Source organism: Xenopus laevis, chromosome 2L, assembly GCF_017654675.1.
Source record: "Xenopus laevis strain J_2021 chromosome 2L, Xenopus_laevis_v10.1, whole genome shotgun sequence".
Taxonomy (NCBI): Eukaryota; Metazoa; Chordata; class Amphibia; order Anura; family Pipidae; genus Xenopus; species Xenopus laevis.
This window is the reverse complement of record NC_054373.1, coordinates 178,183,044-178,200,208: the sequence shown is the minus strand read 5'-3', so window position 1 is coordinate 178,200,208 and position 17,165 is coordinate 178,183,044. Positions and strand designations below refer to the sequence as shown.

General features: G+C 40.6%; 1 protein-coding gene across 2 annotated transcripts in view; it reads left to right on the top strand.

Moving 5' to 3' along the window:
* Positions 1 to 2,696: 2,696 nt before the first annotated feature.
* me3.L (malic enzyme 3, NADP(+)-dependent, mitochondrial L homeolog) overlaps positions 2,697 to 17,165 on the top strand; it is a 127,354-nt gene continuing 112,885 nt past the window's right edge. Inside the window, exon 1 of one of the 2 annotated variants that reach the window (XM_041581067.1) lies at positions 2,697 to 2,769. The gene's annotated coding sequence lies outside the window, so the exon portion shown is untranslated. 2 annotated transcript variants of the gene reach the window in all.

Sequence of the window (17,165 nt, the reverse complement as noted above, 5' to 3'; positions counted from 1 at the left end):
ATTATTAGGGATGCACCAAATCTAGGATTTGTTTCTGAATTCGGCTGAATCCTTCTGCCTGGCCAAACCGAATCCTATTTTGCATATGTAAATTAGGGACAGGGAAATTGCGTGACTTTTTGTCACAAAACAAGGAAGTAATAAATGTTTTCCCCTTCCCACCCCTAATTTGCATATGCAAATTAGGATTTGGATTTGGTTCAGCATTCTGCAGAATCTTTCGCGAAGGATTCAGGGGTTCAGCTGAATCCAAAATAGTGGATTCGGTGCATCCCTAGATATTATAAGTTACAGACAAGTTCCATTACCATATGGAACTCCAAGGTGACTTCTAATAGCCTCATATTTTGCAAAAGGGGGTACTTTATTTATTATATTACACAATTTCAGTGAGTCATGTGACAGAAATGACATCACCAAGCTCCAATTATAACTGATGACATCGCTAAGCACCGTTTATAAGGATATAATTTACAGGATATTCATGGCTCTTGTGTATTATTATTCTATAATCAACCTTCAGAAGTTCAGTTGGATATAAGGCTGCTTTGATGTTCAAAATTTGGCTTTTTAATGCCTTTGGGGATGATCTATAAAATATTCTCACAGGAGGATCCACTTGCATTAATCGGGCCACGACTGTGAAACATTTCTTTATTGTTGGGTTGTTTCAAAAGTTTTTTTGCTTGCTGGACTAGAGCCCTCATCATGCTTAACACTTGATAATATGCCAGACAATACTGGAAATTGTAGTCAAGTTACATAGGGGTGAAGGTTTATTTTCCCTTTAAAACCTATCCGTATAGATAAGCATACCCTCATTTTTCTGTGGTTTCTCAGGGAACTGAACATGAAACACAGACCATAATTGTAGAGTGACCACTCACAGCAAAGCCACTGGCCTTTTGTTCCTTTCCATAGAAAAATGTAAATGTTCTATTAATTATACTGATATGTTATAGGGCTGGTGTGCTGTGGGATGTCCCTCTGCAGCTAAAAATGACCTTCTGGGGGGGGCACTGCTGCTCCACGTCACTTCCTGCTCTTTTGGAGAGAAACACACAAGGGTCTGCCAATGAAGTGCATATTCCAGCAGATGCCCTGGCTGCTCAAACAAAGTGCACATTAAACTGGACTCTGGCTTGGGTGAGCCCTAACTGGGTTATGGAGGCAGGGTCTTGCTGCTTCTCACTTTTTTCAATAACTTGGACACCAATGGTTCTTAGACATTTAATGATTATTGCTGGGCATAACACCTAGTGCAGAGCTGATCTTACTCACAGGTGGTACACAGGAAATAATCTCCATGGGGGAAATTAACCTACCTCTGAAAATCCGCTAGCGCTGCCTAGGCATAGATTCGTCAAGGCTGCGCAAATTCACGAAGATTTTTTTTTCCAAAATGAATCAGTTAACAGTGCTGCTCCAGCAGAATTCTGCACTGAAATTCATTTCTCAAAAGAGCAAACAGATTTTTTTATATTCAATTTTGAAATCTGACATGGGGCTAGACATATTGTCAATTTCCCAGCTGCCCCAAGTCATGCTCTGATAAACTTCGATCACTCTTTACTGCTGTACTGCAAGTTAGAGTGATATCGCCCCCCTCCCTTTTTCCCCCCAGCAGCCAAACAAAAGAACAATAGGAAGGTAACCAGATAGCAGCTCCCTAACACAAGATAACAGCTGCCTGGTAGATCTAAGAACAACACTCAATAGTAAAAACCCATGTCCCACTGAGACACATTCAGTTACATTGAGAAGGAAAAACAGCAGCCTGCCAGAAAGCATTTCTCTCCTAAAGTGCAGGCACAAGTCACATGACTGGGGGCAGCTGGGAAATTGACAAAAATGTCTATCCCTATGTCAGATTTTAAAATTGAATATAAAAAAATCTGTTTGCTCTTTTGAGAAATGGATTTCAGTGCAGAATTCTGCTGGAGTAGCACTATTAACTGATGTGTTTTGAAACACAGGATCCCTTTAAAAATCATTTGGGGACAACAACTGTCATCACTGGCCGAAGGGGAATTCCTGCTTTCCACAGAACATGCCTGTACCCAGGTAATGAATGCCGCACCCCATTGTCTACCCTCCATAAGTTGACATTATAAGAAGACTGACACTTAAATGAACTTTACACACATTTTTTATAAGATATTACCTGGCAGTAAGTTGGCATTATACAGGGTTGAATGCAAAGGAATCACTTATATTCACTTATAATCACTATATTTCAATATATTTATGAATATTTATATAGGATCAACAGAATATAGACAGGGTTTGAGGTCCCTGAAGTCAGGTTTAGAATTCTATGAATAAACACCTCCAATAAATATCTAGGGTGGGTGTTCTATCTAATTGCTCAAATCAACATTTACATGTAGAAAAATATGGAATACTTTTCGTTCAAGACTATTATCTGTAAAGATATTACACAAGATCTGGAATACTAGGACTATGTAATTTGCTGTCATGGAAGTGCAGACTGATTTCTTGATGGAAGATAAAACCCTTGAACTAATTCTTCAATCTAATCTCATTAAGATGCATAATCTTGGCCCGTTCCCTTTTCATATTTCCTTATTCCTTCAAGCTCTGAGATAATGTATCAGAGCAGATTTGTGAGGTCAAAGTATTATTCTCTTTCTGATCTGCTTATTTAGCTATTTTCACTACAGTGCAAGGCTTGCATTTTGCATAGGCAAGATTTTATCTTTAGTCGTGAAAGTTACAGACACACTGGAAGCCACACTCCTTTCTCTGGTAAGTCACACTCGAAAATTAATTTGGGATGGTTTTGTTTGTGCAACACTGCAGTGCCTATTGTAGCAGGTATAGTAGGGAGAGATGGTGCCTATAGTAACAGTGGGATAATAGTCTCTGGGAAGGGAGTGTGACTGTGGGATAGCAGGTATAGTAGGGAGAGATGGTGTCCTATAGTAACAGTGGGATAATAGTCTCTGGGAAGGGAGTGTGACTGTGGGATAGCAGGTATAGTAGGGAGAGATGGTGCCTAAAGTAACAGTGGGATAATAGTCTCTGGGAAGGGAGTGTGACTGTGGGATAGCAGGTATAGTAGGGAGAGATTGTGCCTATAGTAACAGTGGGATAATAGTCTCTGGGAAGGGAGTGTGACTGTGGGATAGCAGGTATAGTAGGGAGAGATGGTGCCTATAGTAACAGTGGATAATAGTCTCTGGGAAGGGAGTGTGACTGTGGGATAGCAGGTATAGTAGGGAGAGATTGTTCCTATAGTAACAGTGGGATAATAGTCTCTGGGAAGGGAGTGTGACTGTGGGATAGCAGGTATAGTAGGGAGAGATGGTGCCTATAGTAACAGTGGATACTAGTCTCTGGGAAGGGAGTGTGACTGTGGGATAGCAGGTATAGTAGGGAGAGATGGTGTCTATAGTAACAGTGGATAATAGTCTCTGGGAAGGGAGTGTGACCGTGGGATAGCAGGTATAGTAGGGAGAGATGGTGTCTATAGTAACAGTGGATAATAGTCTCTGGGAAGGGAGTGTGACTGTGGGATAGCAGGTATAGTAGGGAGAGATGGTGCCTATAGTAACAGTGGATAATAGTCTCTGGGAAGGGAGTGTGACTGTGGGATAGCAGGTATAGTAGTGAGAGATGGTGTCTATAGTAACAGTGGATAATAGTCTCTGGGAAGGGAGTGTGACTGTGGGATAGCAGGTATAGTAGGGAGAGATGATTCTTATTATAGCAGTGGGGCTAATAGCTGTTAGCCGGATTGAAACAAGACCGCGCCAGCCCCTGGCGGGAAAATATTTGAGGGGCCCGTTGTATGTTACCCTGACCCCCGATTTTAATACTACAAAGGAAGCCACAAGGTCTGTTTTGATAATTACCAACTTTGCTTGCCCTTGTGCTCCAGTGGCAGTTAAATATTAATTATAGAATAAAAAAAATATTTTTTATCAATCTCGGCAGCAGTATTTGAATCTACTTAGTTTGCAAATTCGCAATAAATTAGTCAGCACAGCATATGTATTTAATCAACCATTTGACCTGCCAATTGTAAGTGAGCAAATAAAGTATTTTTTTTTATTTTTATTTAACTTTTTTCCCTATTAATAACATTGGGCTCAACCATAATTTTTACTGGCCATGCCGGTAAAACACCGGCCAGGTGGCAACCCTAGCTACGTGGGGGTGACAATGCTTTATAAAAATAAATGACCCACTATTTAAACACAGAGCTGAGCAAGTGGTGTTTTTTGGCTGATACTGTAAGACATAGATGTTAGGGGTGCCTGCATGCCGCCCCTAAACATCAGGCCTGGGCCTAGGAGACCTATCCCCAAATCCAGGCCTGCCTTTAGGAAAACTGTGGTTGTGGGATAGGATGAGATCATGCCTGTAGCATTGTGGATGAGGGATACTGACACTACAATTACTTCTTTGTCATGCTTTTTTTAAAATTGCTACTGTCGTCTGGAAATCAATGGCCGACTCACTAAGTAGTAGTTTAGGAAGTTAGGTTGCTCACTGCTCCTGAAACTTTGCATGCTCCCTGACAACTTGGGCTTCAGAATGTTGGTAGTTGTAGTAGTGGAAATAACAAACTGCAAAAAGGGACGACAGTGAGGAAGACAGCAGCAATTTAAAAATATATAATCTTTAACACAATCCACTAGTGTTAATATTCAACAGTATGCAGAGGATACAGTTAATAAAACAAATGATATCTTAGCAATATAACTTTATTATTTATTAAGCCATTTAGTTACATAATGGGTCCATTAGTCCAGCGGTAGTCCGATTGGTCCAAACTTTTCCATTGTTCTTCGTTTTTTAATTTTTTTTATTTTTTTTAAATTATTTGATTTCCTCTTCTAACCCTTTTCATATTTCAAAGGGGGTCACTGACCCTGACAGCCAAGAAACCATTGCTCTGTAAGGACACAATTGTATTGTTGCTTTAACTTTTGATTAGCTATCGTTCTATTCAGGCCCTCTCATATGTATAGTTCAGTCTCTCATTCAAACCACTGCCTGGTTGCTAGGATAATTTGGACGCTAGCAACTAGTTAACTGCTGAAAATACAAACTGGAGAGCTGCTGAACAAGATAATATAAAGACCACAAATAATAAAAGATGAAGACCAATTGCAAATTGCTGCAGAATAGCACTCTCTGCAACATGTCATTTAAAGATGTACATATCTATGTACATAAAATAGCAGTGGAAGAAAAGGGAATATAGTCTGAAAAGCCAAAAATAATATCTGTTGAAATCCCCTGGCAGAAGCAAGATTCTAATTTCTGCGTTATTCTGTGAGTGCTGATTTAAAATACTTAACTTTATTAGTCCCTCTATTGTGGAATTTACTCATAACTGAACATTATATCACCACTGTGTTATTCTGTAATTCAATTACCAACATACCCAGAGCTTTGGGACAGATACCAAAACTGTTGGATAATTTCCTCCATTCATATGATGACGTTGGCTTTCCCATTGTATTTAACATTTTACAGACGTTCAGTGGCGACAAAATAAAAACGACAGTAAGGGGTGGGTATTCCTGGGTTTTGAGTAACAAAACTACAATAAATATAATAGGGCTTATTTACCCAAAATACATGTACAAAATAATATGCACAAATATGTTCCCAGCGTTGGACTATTGCACTTGCATCTGTGTTAGTGTTGGTGGATCCATTGCAAACTACCTAATGCCTTCCTTATAGTGATGGGTGAATCTGTGACGTTTTGCCGAAAAATTCACTAATTTACGGAAGGATTTGTGAAACAGCGGAAAATTTGCAAAACGCATTGAAGTCAATGGGTAGCAACAAACAATTTTTATACCCATGCCTTTTTTCATCTGGAAATTCTTGGAGAATTCGTGCCTGGCAAATTTACTCACCCATCACTACTTCCTAATATATTATTAATATAATATTTTATTCCCATTGTACCAATAGTCAAAGGGTTGAGACTGGAATATGAATAGGAAAGGCCTGAATAGAAAGATGAGTAATATAAAAGTATAACAATACATTTGTAGCCTTCCAGAGCATTTGTTTTTTAAATGGGGTCAGTGACCCCCATTTGAAATCTGGAAAGAGTCAGAAGAACAAGGCAAATAATTTACAAAGCTATTAAAAATAATGAAGACCAATTGAAAAGTTGCTTAGAACTAACGATTCTACAACATAACAAAAGTTAATTTAAACGTGAACCCTGTATTTAAGTCATTGATTTGTACATAACTGCAGTACCAACTTGATGTATAATACAGATAAACACAGTGCCAATCCCAGGTTTAATATTGCAGAAGATATGGAAGTATTACTGGTGTGTAGGTTGAACTGGAACCCATGAACCATCAATAGCAATGCAATGGTTGTGAGCCAAATTACACCAATGGTGTAATCCATCCTTACAAGGATGTTTCATCATAAAATTTCAGGCCAGGTTGTGTGTGGTGAGTGGATGGGTTAGGGTTGGGTGTGGGTCAAAAAGTGCAAGAGCACTAGAATGTGCCATTGTATTAATGGGAGGGGGAGCAGCACCTGCAGGAAAGCAGTGTACAAGGTGTAAAAAGTGCATTTTCCCATTTTTGCACTCTTCCCACTGACTTCTTAAGACTGAATGATGCCCAAGGATTGTGCCAGTAATCACCATACCACAATAGCTGTGCAGAACTATTTTTACTAAATTACATTGTGTCCATTGCAAGTAAGTCATTCTACCATTTAAAATATTATTCTTCAACCAATAAATGTATTTTTTTAGTTGTAATATTGGTGTGTGGGGAGCCATCTCAGGTCATTGTGCCTGGTCTTGAGTTTTCAGAAAGAAACAGTACTTCACAATGGAACAGCTTTCAGATAACCTATTGCTTTTCCTGCTCAATGTAATGGAAGGAGCTGTTACTTGGGTTAGCTGGACTTGGATTTTTACTATTGAGTTCTGTTCTCACATCTACCACTAGGTGGAGCATGGGAACATTTTTTTAGCATTGCAGGTGTCAGAGAGCTGTTATCTGGTTACATTCCCATTGTTCTATTGATAGGCTGCAGGGGAGATGGGAGGGAGTGTCTGAAGTTTATGATATGACTGAGGGCACCTGGGAAACCAATGCCTAAACCCATGTCAGATTTCAAAATTAAATGTACAAAAATCTGATTGCTGTTGTTATAGCATTTGCCAGGAGTGCAAGATAAAGAGCAGTGCCATAAGCAGGGCAGCCATCGGGGGGGACAGGGAAGAGAGTTGTAGGGGGCCCCGAGGGTAAGGGGGGCCGGCCACGCCACACTTACTTGATTAGTCAGGCCCTCCATCTTTCTGAGAGATGCATGGACTTTTAAGAGGCCCTGGCCACCAATTTTCTCATAATGTGGGGGGGGCCTGACCACCAATTTTTTTTTCTCATGTGGGGTCCTAGCCACCAATATTTTTTAATGGGGGGGCCCTGGCCACAAATGTTTTTTTATGGGGGGCCCTGACCACCAATATCTTATTATTTTTTATTAACATGTGGGAACCCTAGCCACCAATATTTTTTTTGTTTTTTTACTGTGTGGTGGGGGGTGGACCTGTGGGGTGGGCGGACCTGTAGGTGGGGCTTGCGGTGGGTGCAGCCCAGGGGGCCCAGGAAATTTTGTCGTATGGAGCCCTGCGATTTCTGATGGCGGTCCTGGCCATAAATAACCTGAAACACAACGTTAGACCCCCAAACAGTATAACTATTTGAAGTAGATGCATTCAGTGATAGAGCAGGAAACTCAATTTTCAAGTTTCGTGGCCTGCATGAAGCCCCCTCTGATCTATATTGGGAATCCATAGTCCTTACTTTAACTTAAACATTAGCCTCTGAAACTCTCATCTGCTTAAGTGGGATTTTATTGTTACCTCGAAGTTGAATTGCTCATTGAAAGATATCGAATGTTTCAAACTGCTGCCTTCTTCCTGCTTGAAACTCATCTAGACATTTCATTTTGCCTTTGTTTGAAAAATAGAGATTTTGTTTTTGTTAAACTGAATGAAAGTACATGAATAACAAGCGGGACATGATCGATACATAAACTAGAGACCGAAAGTAAAAAAGTATTTTGTGTTAATGATCAGTGTCATTTTTGCCAAACCAACAGGGACTCATAATTCGAACCCAACTATTACAAACAATGATTAGACTGTAGATAGGGTTCCTTCCCCCCTGCTGAACTCAATTGATGTGTCGTCACCAAAAAAGCTTTTTGCCCATCTACTCTGCTTAATCAAAGGTTTTAGACAGAGGAAGAACTTTAAAGTGCACACTGGTTTGAGCATGATGGAAGAATGGAAGTAAGTTGCCACTGGTTTAAAAGCTATTTAATAATGTGACATTCAGTCTTCTTGACTTTGTGTTCTGAACTTGAGGGATGTATATGAACCTTCTATTCTGTTCAGAATCTTTTGTTGCAACTTTTAAAGTGCTGCAGGTGACAACTTAACACCGCATTTTCCTCTCTTTCTTGTATGTGTTCCATCTCCCCGGCAATACGGTGCTTTCAAATAATTTGTTGCTTTCAAACAGAAAAAGTCCCCTTTATGGAGAATAGATGGAGCCCTGGTGAAAATTTGGGCTCAGGTTGAGAAATTTTATAAATTGGACTCTTGCTGTTTCTTCTGTTCCCAGAGATGTGCAGCTGTGCTCTGAAGAAACCACATGAACTTAATACAAATCTCCAAAAAGAGAAATATATAAATAGTATAGGAACGTCTCAGGCAGATGAAGCTCTCTGGGTAAAGCTTCTACTGGCAGGTGAGCAACTTTTTGGGTCTAAACCAGGGGTCCCCAAACTTTTTTTACCCATGAGCCAAATTCAAATGTAAAAAAGAGTTGGGGAGCAATGCAAGCATAAAGAAATATTCCTGGGTGCTCTGAGTGGCTATTTGTAGCCTCTATGTGGACTGGCAGCCTATAGGAGACTCTGACAGTACACCTGTTTTTTATACAACCAAAACTCGCCTCCAAGCCTGGAATTCAAAAATAAGCATCTGCTTTAAAGGCCACTGGGAGCTACATCCAAGGGGTTGGAGAGTCATTGGTGGAGGATCACTGATCTAGACTCATCACTACACTTTACTTTGCAACTCCTTAGGAGGTTGGGTTGCTGTTTCTGTAAGGAGATGTTTGACCAATGCAAGTGTCTAAAATATTCAAAAATCACATGGGTTTCTAGCGATCTGAAACCCCATCATTCCTCTTTTAATGAAGCGTCTCTCCCAAACATAAAGACGTGTCTGTAGCCTTCCACTGCCACTGCCCTGTGCCTCCAAAAATACTGTGCAAATGGAGGTAGGAAGTGTGGAGGCAGTAGATTATGATAACAGTAATGTAAGATGGAGACAGTAACAATTTATATCTTTACTGTCTTCAGCTGCTGTTGAAGAAGGCCTTTGGTCTTGGCCCTAAGCACTATCAATGTAGCCCTATGGTTTAGACTAGGAATGCTATTGTAGGGCCTCTTAGATTGCGATTCCAGACAGGGGCCCAGGGAGCCTTGTGCATAATCTGCCAATTAATAAAATAATCACATAAAATAAATGCCACAGGCCCCTTTCAGCCTCTGAACCCTAGTGCATCTTCTACAAGACACTAGCATGCTCAAATCTATCCACTACATTTAATGTAACACTTTATTATCTAAATCTCATAAATGTTAGATCCCCATGAGAAGGAGTTGGTTTGTTCAAGAACTATTAGCACCCAAAGTGTGTATGTGTCCATGCATCTGAGTAGCATAACCAGCTCCAGACCATATTGCGAGGACCCTGAATGACTGTAAAGTGGCCAATCTAACCCATGATCTGCCTTGGAGCAGCCTGACCATGTCCATTATACTGGAACTGGTTAAATATTAGACAGAACATATGTATTATGGAAAGACCACAAGTCCAGAAACTATAGGGGAGAGGCCCTTCCAAGCATAAAATATAATGGAAACGTCGGCAGTCTGTACTGGTAGCAGACTCATTTTTGTGGAATGTCCCCATTAGCCACATTAATAAGAGTGAGGCCATTCTGGAAGGTTCCCTGCCCTATATCTACTGTAGGTGGAGATGAAAATTACATGGATAACACCCTGGTTCTTAAAGCTGGAAATATGTGACACTTGTCCTAACCCTGTAGGAAATGTTAAGGCTTTCTGCCAAAATAAACCAAGGCATCCTAATTAGCATCATTCCACTTGGCTTCTCAAAAATCATTTTGACATGTGAACTTGTCTACTGGAGCTACAGAAGAACGTTGAATTGTATTTATGCAACCCAGCTCCAAATAAGAGAATTACATAATGGATATACGGCTAATTTACTATTGTGGGGAAAGGTATAGTGCATAAAACAGTTTTGAGCCAAACTTTTTATCTTCCTCTGTGCCTCTTGTATGGAGCACAAAGACTTGCATCCTGTTGTAAATAGTGAGGTGTAATGAGTACAATGTGCACCTGCCATGTAAGTGGCCCATTAGCACAAGGGTGCACATTGGTCAAAGGGAGGCACCCCAGGGGCAATACTGGCAAAGAAGCTTAACAACTGGCTCCTTGGTTCTCTTGCAGAAAGGCTCTGGTGTTGGCATTGCCATAATGCAGTGATGGTCCTGCAACAATGTGGAAGTGACATCATCACTCTGATATGATTAATGATGATGTCATTATACTATACTATATTATACTATATTTAATCATACTATATTCAATAATAATCATACGTAGTTTTAAGGGGTTGTTCGCCTTTTTTAGAGTTCTACTTTTAGAATGATGTAGAGAGTTATAATTGCTTTTAATTTTTTATTATTTGTGGTTTTTGAGTTATTTAGCTTTTTATTCAGCAGCTCTCCAGTTTGCAATTTCAGCAATCCAGCTTTTAAGGTCCAAATTACCCTAGCAACCATGCATATTTTGAATAAGAGACTTGAATAAGAATAGGGGAGGCAGGGTCGGACTGGGGGGCCCGGCGCACCCTCGGCGCGTGTACGCACGCTGCACGTCGCCAATGATACATTGTTTTTTTTTAAAAAAAACAAACGATCATCAGGAGAGAGGGTCTGGCCCCGGAGGGGATCTGGCCCAGCGGGGGTCGGGGCCCAACGGGTTTTTTCCTGGTGTCCCGCTAGGCCAGTCTGACACTGAGGGGAGGGTCTGAATAGAAAGATGCGTAATAAAAAGTACCAATAACAATACATTTGGAGCATTACATTTGAAAGCTGGGAAGAGTCAGAAGAAGAAGGCAAATAATTGAAAAACTATAAATAAGAAACAATGAAGGCCAATTATAAAGTTGCTTAGAATTAGCCATTCTGTAACATACTAAAAGTTAACTTAAAGGTGAACCACCCTTTTAAAGGAGAACTAAAGCCTAACTAAAGAAGTAGCTAGAAATGTTGTACATTATGTTTTGTGCTTCTGTACCAGCCCAAGGCAACCACATCCCTTTAGCAGTAAAGATAGGTGTCTCCAAAGATGCCCCAGTAGCTCCCCATCTTCTTTTCTGCTGATTCACTGCACATGCTCTGTGCTGCTGTCACTTACTGAGCTTAGGGACCCACTCACAATATACAGTACACATAGAATAGAAATGTCACAATATGAGGCTGATTAGTAATTAATACAGATAATTACTACATGGCAGCCCAGAAACCAGTGCAATTAGCATCAGAATTTAATAATCAGCCCTGTAGCATCAGCTTATATTACAGACCAACCTCATTTTCTGCTGGATAATTAGTGACAAGCCCTAAGCTTAGCTTCTCAACAGCTGCTCAGAGCCCACCAAGATGGTGACCCCCTGTGACAAGTTTGAAGTCATGGATCATTGCTGCTATTGACAAGCAGAAACTTAAGGCTGGTGCAATACATTTAGTACATAAAATATGGCATTTTAGACATATTATTTTTTAGCGTTTAGTTCTCCTTTAAGATATCTTCTGCTACAGGTGGCCTGGTGATTCCTTAGTAAATATTTAGCCCACTCTCATTTTATTGTGCGTCTATGTTTATAGTTGTAATACAGGTTTGATTTTCCTTATAAGGGAACATAACTTCATAATCTTCATCATAGAATAAATGGAGGATGATAGGAGTTCTGTGCTTTCAGGGCAAAGTTCTGCAGCAATAATCCTCTTTGTCCTTAATCTGCCAACATCAGTAATACAGTCAGAGTGAATCAGGAATTACTGGTCACAGCAACAGCACCGGCTAATTGAGGATTATGGGAAATGTATTATATAACAGTTGGAGAAGCACCAGTCCCATTAAGAATGTAATTTCACCTTTAAAAATGATCTAAGAATTAGATAAATGATTGACCACACAACATTTATGTTATTGGGAGAAGGCCAAATTAATTAAAACAATAAAAAAAAAACATTCAGATGAAATGGGGGAACCCATGTGTGACTGTAATGATTGTTTCCACATCGGCAGCATTTCTGTATGAGAAATAATTAGGAATATTTCTCTCTCCAAGAACACCAGAACCTTGGGAATAAATTAATCAGAATTAAAAGCAATTACACATTTCCATATAGACCAATAGAATATTATATACTGGATGTTGTAGTTGAACAACTGAAGGTAGATGTGTGTGTTGCAACTTTTGTATCACTTTTGCATGTGCCATAAATACAAGTTCCATAAAAATGTGTGGGTGTGATTCTCGGTGGCACTCGGATCGAGAGGTTATTCTAGGTGCATGGCACATGATCTAATGCAGGAGGCACTGTGGGCTGGCACACAACTACTGTTAATTGGTATTCAGGTTTCATAGTTTTGGGTTTTTAGAATTGTCTGCATTTTTTTCATTTCGTAGCTATTTGAATAGAATTTTAAAGGTGGTAAATAAAGGTGAACTTCCCCTTTAATCACACCACCACCACCAAATCATGACTTGTGCTGTGTCAGGGCCTGCTGATAAAATTCCTGCCTCAGGGTCCTTACACGCAGGCATTTGAGAATGAGCCTATTGAAAGGCATGGGGAATGTTTATATATTGCATTTCTGTGTATTTTTAATTATGTGAGTGCAACATACATTTCTCTATTTTAATACATTTTGATCATGCATTAAATGCATAGATATACAACACGTTACATGTAAAAAAACATAACAGATTGTAAGATCTTTTTGACAGGGCCCTCCTTACCGCTTGTATTGGTTATTGATTGTTTTGTGTATTTTACTGTATGTTTGATGTATTCAGCCATGTATTGTCCAGTGTTCCCAGAGGCCACTTATAAATCCCATTAATTAAAGGTATTTATATTTCAGTATACATAGTTGTGCTCGGTGCTGCGCAGTCCATTATTCCTCCTGTTCTGAACTGCATTGCGCCCATTGCTGTAGGCAAACACTGGACACTTCTGAAAGTGGCAGTAGGGGTCATTTACAACTGCAAGGACAATGTACAAAGTGCCAGCATCAGATAGGGGTCTGGGGCCCACCTGACCCACCAGCAACTTCACCCTGCCAGCCCTCCACACCATTAGGCCAGTACGGGAGGTCGGGAAGCAGGTCTGGGTTAGCAGTGGTCCACCAGTTTTTTCCCGGTGTTCCACTGGCCCAATGTGACCCTGCAAAGTGCGAATTTCAGTGCATCTCTATAATTATTTTCCCGCAATGCAGAATTTTTGCCACAATTAATTGCAGTTGAGAGGGGTCGATTTAGGATTGTCACCTTTTGGTATTGCTGACTCCGGGTGGGGGGAGGGCTGATGACCTAGAGGGGTGGGTCTGTGACATACCTTTACCGCGGGGCGCTGACATTCCAGGGGAGGGCCAGTAACGTCAGGGGCTGGGCTATGATGTAGTGATAGACGATTGGCCGATTGCCGTGTCTATGTCCTAATTTGGAAAAACAGGCAGTCCGGGTCAAAACCAGACAGGTAGCATCCAACATTCACTCTAAGGCAGTGCTATCCAACTTCTGTTGTACCAAGAGCCGGCATTTTTTTGGCTTACATGGTAGAGGGCCGACGGAAGCCAGTGTTGATCGCTTGCTGTTTTTAAACCACACCAACATTAAACACCACCCATTTCACCACAAGACCATGTCCACATTAATAATGGTAACACACCTAAAAAGATGGTTGGTGCTCACTGCAGGGATATCTCTCACCTCTCATATGTGAAAAATGTAAGTCATATTAAAAAATACCCTTAAATCCATATGTCTCCTCCCCCCGTGTGGATAACACAACACCCCCCAGGACATGATTAAACACCTTAGGGGCCCCCAACAAACCCCCAGAGCAAACCCTAACAGGTGTATGTGCCACAGGCAGAGTATGGCACACACAGGGATCATAGGGCAGGCAGAGTATGGCACACACAGGGAGCATAGGGCAGGCAGAGTATGGCACACACAGGGAGAATAGGACAGGCAGAGTATGGCACACACAGGGAGCATAGGACAGGCAGAGTATAGCACACACAGGGAGCACAGGACAGGCAGAGTATGGCACACACAGGCAGCATAGGGCAGGCAGAGAATGGCATACAGAGGGAGCATAGAGCAGGCAAAGTATGGCACACACATGGAGCATTGGGCAGGTAGAGTATGGCACACACAGGGAGCATAGGGCAGGCAGAGTATTGCACACACAGGGGGCATAGGGCAGGTAGAATTTGGCACACAGAGAGCATAGGGCAGGTAGAGTATGGCACACACAGTGAGCTTAGGGCAGGTAGAGTATGGCACATACAGAGAGCATAGGGCAGGTAGAGTATGGCACAAACAGTGAGCATAGGGCAGGTAGAGTATGGCACACACAGGGAGCATAGAGCAGGCAGAGTATGGCACACAGAGAGAGCATAGGGCAGGTAGAGTATGGCACACACAGGGAGTTTTTTCAGTCTGGGTCTCAGGTGTGAACAGTAAAGGGCTTTAGTGGTGTGAACAATAGAGGTTTACAGGTGTGAACAATGCAGGGGGGATTACATGTGTGAACAATACAGGGGATTACAGTCTGAATTTGAGGTTTAAACAATTCAGGGGCCAGTTTATCTCTGTAGAGATACCTTTTAAACCAGGGGTGTCCAAAAGGTAGATCGGGATCTACCAGTAGACCTTTAGTTTGTGATCAGTAGATCTCAAGACACTGTCAACCTACCTACTGTTTTATTGTTTTCATTCAGATTAAGGGTACATAAGAAATAGTTGTTTTTTAAATATAGTAATATAAATTCTCTTATAAATCAATATAATATTTAAGCAATATTTTCCATGGAACCGAATGCCAACAGTAATATTATGGATGTAGATCATAGTAAAGTATGAGCGCTCCTGTTTTAAAATATACACATGGTAAACAGACACAACAGGCAGACTTTCATGTGGGGGGCCACATAAGGGGGGTCAGGGGCTGCATGCAGCCTGCGTGTCGCCATTTGGACAGCCCTGCTCTAAGGTGTGAGCACAAACAAAAATGTTGAGGCCAGTGCACACAACAAATTGTGATGTGCACAAAGAAAACTTCTTACTGTTTTTAAAAACTGCACACACAAGTTTAAAAAGGGATGGTTCATTTTTAGGTTAACTTTTAGTATATTATACAATGGCCAATTCTAAGAAACATTTCAATTGATCTTCATTATTTATTTTTCATAGTTTTTTTAATTACTTGCCCCTATCTAAAAACCAAATGCTCTGTGAGGCTACATGTATTGTTATTGCTACTTTTTATTACTCATCTTTCTATTCAGGCCTCTCCTATTCATATTCCAGTCTCTTATTCAAATGAATGTATGGTTACTAGGGTAATTTGCAATTGATTTTCATTTTTTTAGCTTTTTATTCAGCAGCTCTCCAGTTTGCAATTTCAGCAATCTGGTTGCTAATTTGCACCCTAGCAACCAGATTGCTGAAATTGCAAACTGGAGAGCTGCTGAATTAAAAGCTAAAAAAATTAAAATCAATTGCAACTTGTCTCACTAAAAGTTATTTAAAGGTGAACAACCCATTTAAACTGAAAATTTTCTGGATGCTCCCAATGGCATCGGTACAGAATTCTTAAAAGGCCAATGTGATGTCCCAATAAAGATCACTATGCTCAGCTCGGAACAGAAGGCATGAAAGACCGAACAGTGCAGAGTGAAAACTACAATGGAAGGAAATGAACACTTTTTTTAAACACCTGGGATTTATTTGAGCACAATGTGGGGAAATTTGCACTGATAAACCATCCCAGGGTTCCCACAGCACCTTGGGTCAAATGGTTTGTGTTGCATCCCACAAAATTAGAATAGCGCATATGTTTCCTATATCATGTAAATAAATATTTATATGCCAAATACCCGCTCACAATACATTGTATCTTCAGTCTCCCTTTAACCTAAGGGAACGTTTGCACCGAATGTGGAAGCCATAAGTTAAATGAGGAACATGTGAGCCGGGCTATATGTAGCAGCCCCTGGATCCTGCAAAGTGATTGGTGGGGCAGGTGGGAGTGAGAGTTGGAGGAATGGGATTCCATTAGTTGCGTCAGTGCCACTGTTGGCATCCAGGGCTGGTGTCCATGAGAAATCTGTCAGTCACATCCGAGGAGCTTTTGCTCACTGTACTGACTGCGGCTCAGGTTGAATGAATGATATTTTGGGTGACACATCTAAGGTAAAGTATATCTGTGTGCTAGCAGGACCAACAGAGCAGATCTCCAGGGACCCGAATGCAAAGACTTACTTGTTTAGATTAGATTAGAGAAAGCACAGTATGCTATTTAAAGGGAATCCAGAGAAAGCAGTACAGTGTATATATCCTATCTTTGTGTTTTTTAAAGTTCTGAGGTTTTGTTTGCCCTTTCTTGCTAAGCTTTCTTATACCTCCCATGCTCTCAACTAGACTAGACTATATTGTATAACCTAGGTGATTCTTCCTTTGATCCCAATCACAACACTCTGCCCTGATCTTAAAACAAAATATATATGTAAATGCTTTTTATAGAAATATATATTTGCATTGGAATGAAGTGGGATGGTCTGTATGATGTTGTCACTGACTTATGATGTCCCATGCCCAGAGACACAGATTAATATATATTTAGTACAGATATGGGATCCATTATACGGAAACCCTTTATCCAAAAAGATCTGAATTATATCACCCATAGACTACATTTTATCCAAATAATCCAAATTTTTAAAAA